We start from the raw sequence: 7011 nt of genomic DNA on the forward strand, positions 1-7011 counted from the left end.
ACATGGACATTTTCAAAGAATGTAGTTTTGCCTACATCACGTCCCAGGCTGCAGAGAATCCCCTAGAAAAAAAAAAAAAAAAAAAAAAATTTGCAACTCCAGGGGTGTTTCCTTTCCTCCACAAGGCTCTTTAAGTCCTCTTGCTTCATATCAACGCTCCAAAGTACTCCATCATGAAGAGATGTTTAAAAATTCCTCCTAATTAAGATAATTTCAACAAAATTTGAACCCTTCTATTAATTTTAATGTAGTTTATTATTAAAAAAATTTGTTTTACTGAATTTCTCTTCAGAGAGAATAGGCACAGCAAAATGTCTATAGCAGTCCCTGGTAATGTCAGGAATGGGGTTTAAAGGGTTAGAACTTTGTGTTCAAATTAGCTTGTCTCACATGTGGTTAGGACCCCGTGACTGGTGCTGAAGGCCATTTGTCAGCACTGCCTCTACCCCTCAGACGGGCCTTCCTCTAACTGTCCCCAGCCACAGAGAAGCTTAGGGAAATGTTTGAGAAATGTAATCCCAGTTCAAATGAGGACCTGTATAACTGTATAACTTCAGCTTTCAGTGGGTATGTGGTTTTCTTGACTACGTCATTTTGCAGAGTTTTGAATTTGTTTCTTTTATCAGACAGAATTCTTGATCTCATATAAAACCTGTGCTAATTGGAGTAAAAGAAAATTTTTGGAAGGATATTGGGTAGATCACAAAATCTACAGGAGGGATGGTGAACTACACTTGAAGAATTGGTGATGAAGACCTCACTGTAAATCTGCTAAAGACACCATTCTGGCACTGCTGCTAACAGCCAGGAGTGCTTTGATCCAGAAACTTGCCCCTGTGGTTCTGGACTTTTGGCTCCCCCAAGGCCCCTCAGGGCCCCACTGTGCATTTGTAGAACCCACTTTCAACTCAGCTTAGACAGAATCATCTGATTATCTGAGACTGGGTTGCCCAAGCAATAGCTGCAAGCAAACTGATAGAGAAAACTTTTCTCCTTTAGGGTCTGTCTTCCACCTGTCTTGGGACTTCTGTGTCCTCCACTCCAAGAAAAGCGCTGTTTGGATGCAGTAGAAAACAAAAAGAAGACAGACAGACAGAGAGAGAGAGAGAGAGAGAGAGAGAATCCTAGATGTATTATAAGCTTAAATATGAAAGGCAAGACAATAAGACTTCTCAAAAGACAACTTTGTAAAAGTATCTTTATGACCTTGGGGCAGATATAAATTTCTAAATAGGATACAACAACAGTAACTGTAAAAATAGATGGATAACTTGGAATTCAATAAAATTAAGAACATCTGTTTACTAGAAAATACTAGAATGAAATGGAAAATATAAGCCACAGAGTAGAAGTAGGAGAAGATATTATTTGCCATATATAGTTATATTTATGTCTATATCTATTTGGCATGTATGTGGCACATATAAGGAACATAACATATATAAAGAACAAGAAAAAGAAAAACAAAATTATTTTAATGGGCAAATGCTTTACAGGTACTTCACAAAAGAGGATATCCAAATGGCCAGTAACATAAAAAAATGTTCAATCTCATTAGTTATGAGAGAAATGCCAGTCCAACCCATAATAACATACTACTATGTGTATATTAGAATGGCTAAAATGAAAAAAATGGACAGTAGTAAGTGTTAGTAAGGATGTTGAGCAACGGGAACATTTATGTATGCTGGTGGGATTGATACAGCCATGCTTAAAAACAGTTTGGGTCCATCCGTCCTTTCCGAGCCCACCCAGACCCAGCCGACTTTGCCATGCCCGAGAATGTGGCACCCCGGAGCGGGGCGCCTGCCGGGTCTGCCAGCAGCCGCGGAAAAGGCGCCTATCAGGACCGCGACAAGCCAGCCCAGATCCGCTTCAGCAACATTTCCGCCGCCAAAGCGGTTGCTGTTGCTATTAGAACAAGCCTTGGACCAAAAGGAATGGATAAAATGATTCAAGATGGAAAAGGTGATGTAACCATTACAAATGATGGTGCTACCACTCTGAAACAAATGCAAGTGTTACATCCAGCAGCCAGAATGCTGGTGGAGCTGTCTAAGGCTCAAGATATAGAAGCAGGGGATGGCACCACATCAGTAGTCATCATTGCTGGCTCCCTCTTAGATTCGTGTACCAAGCTTCTTCAGAAAGGGATTCATCCAACCATCATTTCTGAGTCATTCCAGAAGGCCCTGGAAAAGGGCATTGAAATCTTGACTGACATGTCTCGACCTGTGGAACTGAGTGACAGAGAAACTTTGTTAAATAGTGCAACCACTTCACTGAACTCAAAGGTTGTTTCTCAATATTCAAGTCTGCTTTCTCCAATGAGTGTAAATGCAGTGATGAAAGTGATTGACCCAGCCACAGCCACCAGTGTAGATCTTAGAGATATTAAAATAGTTAGGAAGCTTGGTGGGACAATTGATGACTGTGAGTTGGTGGAAGGGCTGGTTCTCACCCAAAAAGTATCAAATTCTGGCATAACCAGAGTTGAAAAGGCCAAGATTGGGCTTATTCAGTTTTGCTTATCTGCTCCCAAAACAGATATGGATAATCAAATAGTGGTTTCTGACTATGCCCAGATGGACCGAGTGCTGAGAGAAGAGAGAGTCTATATTTTAAATTTAGTGAAGCAAATTAAAAAAACAGGATGTAATGTCCTTCTCATACAGAAGTCTATTCTAAGAGATGCTCTTAGTGATCTTGCATTACACTTTTTGAACAAAATGAAGATTATGGTGATTAAGGATATTGAAAGAGAAGACATTGAATTTATTTGTAAGACAATTGAAACCAAGCCAGTTGCTCATATTGACCAATTTACTGCTGACATGCTGGGTTCTGCTGAGTTAGCTGAGGAGGTCAATTTAAATGGTTCTGGCAAACTGCTCAAGATTACATGTTGTGCCAGCCCTGGAAAAACAGTTACAATTGTTGTTCGTGGTTCTAACAAACTGGTGATTGAAGAAGCAGAGCGCTCCATTCATGATGCCCTATGTGTTATTCGTTGTTTAGTGAAGAAGAGGGCTCTTATTGCAGGAGATGGTGCTCCAGAAATAGAGTTGACCCTATGATTAACTGAATATTCACAAACACTGAGTGGTATGGAATCCTACTGCATTCGTGCTTTTGCAGATGCTATGGAGGTCATTCCATCTACACTAGCTGAAAATGCCGGCCTGAATCCCATTTCTACAGTAACAGAACTAAGAAACCGGCATGCCCAGGGAGAAAAAACTTCAGGCATTAATGTCCGAAAGGGTGGTATTTCCAACATTTTGGAGGAACTGGTTGTCCAGCCTCTGTTAGTGTCAGTCAGTGCTCTGACTCTTGCAACTGAAACTGTTGCGGAGCATTCTGAAAATCAATGATGTGGTAAACACTCGATAATCTGGATAACTGACTAGCACCATTATGGTCACCAGTATTGCTGCTGGCGTGGAAGAAGATCACATTGGTGTTCCTTGTTTGGAAGATTATTTCCTCTGAATTTTTGGGCTTGGTCTTCCAGTTGGCATTTGCCTGAAGTTATATTGAAACAATTTAATGAAAATATTAAATATTTGGTTTCAAAAGGCAAAAAAAAAAAAACAGTTTGGCAAAATCTAAAACACACATCTACCTTACAACTCAGCAATTTCACTTTTAGGTATACAGCCAATGTGTGCAGAGTACATCAAAAGACATCAGATGGTTAGATTGATGGTTAGATCCCTTTGTCAGATGGATAGACTGCAATGTGTGCAGAGTACATCAAAAGATCATATATGAATGATCATAGCTGCTGTATTCATAACAGCTCTAAGCTACAAATAACCTTACTATCAATCAACAAAACATAAGAATAAATTTTGTTATAGTCATATAATGGAATGCTACCTGGCAACAATTACATACAGCATGAGTTAATCTCACTGACATGATAGACCAAAAAGCACCAGAAACAAAAGAGTATATACTGGATGATTTCAGTTATATGATTATCAAATCAAGTGAAACATCCGTAGTGATGGAGGTCAGAATAGTGGTTACTTTTGGGGTATTGAATGGGATGGAGCTTTCTAGGGTGTTGGAAGTATTCTGTATCTTGCTCTTGAGCTGTGCAATCAAGATTTGTGCACTTGACAGTGTGCCTGTTAACTTCAATAAAAATGTTTCCTAAAAGTTGCTCATAAAAATGGCTCTGTTTATTTGGTTTTCATTAAATAAATGTATCTACATGGTAAAGATTAAAATGGGACAGAAAGTCTTATGATGAAAATAGACAGTCTCTTGTCTCACCACTCCTTATTTCTAGTACTAATCACCAGATTTAGTTCTTAAAACAATTTTTTCTTGTAGTTCTTCTGCTATAATTCAATGTAATGTTTATACTTCAATTTCTTCATTTATGTACTTTAGATAACATACATGGATTTTTCACTACACATAAGACATTTGTGTCACATACACAATTTTCCCCTTATCTATCCCCAATATTTTTATGTATATATATATATTCTGTTCTTGTATTATAACTTGATTTAAATAATGTACACAAACTGTCATCTCTTGTCCTGTCAACATTAGACAGTATCTGTCTACTACCCACTTTATAAGATACTGATAATAGTAACTCTCCAGTTTCTTTCATGCTTTCTCTCCAATTCTTCCTCTTTTGTTTTTTTGTTTTTCTTTTCTTTCTTTTTTTTTTTTTATTATACTTTAAGTTCTGGAGTACATGTGCACAACGTGCAGGTTTGTTACATAGATATACACGTGCCATGGTGGTTTGCTGCACCCCTCAACCCATCATCTACATTAAGTATTTCTCCTAATGCTATCCCTGTCCTAGCCTCCCACCCCCTGACAGGCCCCAGTGTGTGATGTTCCCCTCCCTGTGTCCATGTGTTCTTGTTGTTCAACTCTCACTTATGAGTGAGAACATACAGTGTTTGATTTTCTGTTCTTGTTATAGTTTGCTGAGAGTGGTGGTTTCCAGCATCATCCATGTCCCTGCAAAGGACATGAACTCATCCTTTTTTATGACTGTATAGTATTCCATGGTGTATATGTGTCACATTTTCTTTATCCAGCTTATTGTTGATGAGCATTTGGGTTTGTTCCAAGTCTTTGCTATTGTGAACAGTGCCACAATAATAAGTGTACATGTGTCTTTATAGCAGAATGATTTGTAATTTTTTGGGTATATTCCCAGTAATGGGATTGCTGGGTCAAATGGTATTTCTAGTTCTAGACCCTTGAGGAATTGCCACACTGTCTTCCACAATGGTTGAACTAATTTATACTCCCACCGACAGTGTAAAAGTGTTCCTATTTTTCCACATCGTCCCCAGTGTCTGTTGTTTCCTGACTTATTAATGATCTCCTTTCTAACTGGTGTGAGATGGTATCTCATTGTGGTTTTGATTTGCATTTCTCTAATGACCAGTGATGATGAGCTTTTTTTCATGTTTTTTGGCCGCATAAATGTCTTCTTTTGAGAAGTGTCTATTCATATCCTTCACCCACTTTTTGATGGGATTTTTTTTTCTTGTGTTTAAGTTCTTTGTAGATTCTGGATATTAGGCCTTTGTCAGATGGATAGATTGCAAAAAATTTCTCCCATTCTGTAGGTTGCCTGTTCACTCTGATGATAGTTTCCTTTGCTGTGCAGAAGATCTTTAGTTTAATTAGATCCTTTTTGTCTATTTTGGCTTTTGTTGCCATTGCTTTTGGTGTTTTAGTCATGAAGTCTTTGCCCATGCCTATGTCCTGAATAGTATTGCCTAGGTTTTCTTCTAGGGTTTTTGTGGTTTTAGGTATTACGTTTAAGTCTTTAATCCATCTTGAATTAATTTTTGTATAAGGTGTAAGGAAGGGATCCAGTTTCAGCTTTTTATATATGGCTAGCTAGTTTTCCCAGCACCATTTATTAAATAGGGAATCCTTTCCACATTGCTTGTTTTTGTCAGGCTTGTCAAGGATCAGATGGTTGTAGATGTGTGGCATTATTTCTGAGGCCTCTGTTCTGTTCCATTGGTCTATATATCTGTTTTAGTACCAGTACCATGCTGTTTTGGTTAATGTAGCCTTGTAGTATAGTTTGAAGTCAGGTAGCATGATGCCTCCAGCTTTGTTCTTTTTGCATTTGATTGTCTTGGCTATGCAGGTCCTTTTTTAGTTCCATATGAAATTCAAAGTAGATTTTTCCAATTCTGTGAAGAATGGTAGCATGATGAGGATAGCATTGAATCTATAAATTACCTTGGGCAGTATGGTCATTTTCATATTATTGATTCTTCTTGTCCATGAGCATGGAATGTTTTTCCATTTGTTTATGTCCTCTCTTATTTCCTTGAGCAGCGGTTTGTAGTTCTCCTTGAAGAGGTCCTTCTCATCCCTTGTAAGTTGTATTCCTAGGTATTTTATCCTCTTTGTAGCAATTGTGAATGGGAGTTCACTCATGATTTGGCTCTCTGTCTGTTATTGGTTTATAGGAATGCTTTTGATTTTTGCACATTGAGTTTGTATCCTGAGACTTTGCTGAAGTTGCTTATCAGCTTAAGGAGACTTTGGGCTGAGATGATGGGGTTTTCTAAATAGACAATCATGTCATCTGCAAACAGAGAAAATTTGACTTCCTCTTTTACTAATTGAATACCTTTTATTTCTTTCTCTTGCCTGTTTGCCCTGGCCAGAACTTCCAATACTGTTGAATAGGAGTGATGAGAGAGGGCATCCTTGTCTTGTGCCGGTTTTCAAAGGGAATGCTTCCGATTTTTGCCTATTCAGTATGATATTGGCTGTGGGTTTGTCATAAATAGCTCTTATTATTTTGAGATACATTCCATCAATACCTAGTTTATTGAGAGTTTTTAGCATGTAGGGCTGTTGAATTTTGTCAACGACCTTTTCTGCATCTATTGAGATAATCGTGGTTTTTGTCGTTGGTCCTGTTTATGTGATGAATTACATTTATTGGTTTGCGTATGTTGAACCAGCCTTGCATCCCAGGGATGAAGCCGA

General features: G+C 38.3%; 1 pseudogene across 1 annotated transcript; it reads left to right on the forward strand.

Annotated features, from left to right (window-relative positions):
* Positions 1–1712: 1712 nt before the first annotated feature.
* LOC105536137 lies at positions 1713–3576 on the forward strand (annotated as a pseudogene). The gene has a single exon (XR_001005547.1). The product of XR_001005547.1 is annotated as a T-complex protein 1 subunit delta pseudogene (transcript).
* Positions 3577–7011: the final 3435 nt, after the last annotated feature.

The sequence above is a fragment of the Mandrillus leucophaeus genome, unplaced genomic scaffold (genome assembly GCF_000951045.1).
Source record: "Mandrillus leucophaeus isolate KB7577 unplaced genomic scaffold, Mleu.le_1.0 Scaffold1552, whole genome shotgun sequence".
Classification (NCBI taxonomy): Eukaryota; Metazoa; Chordata; class Mammalia; order Primates; family Cercopithecidae; genus Mandrillus; species Mandrillus leucophaeus.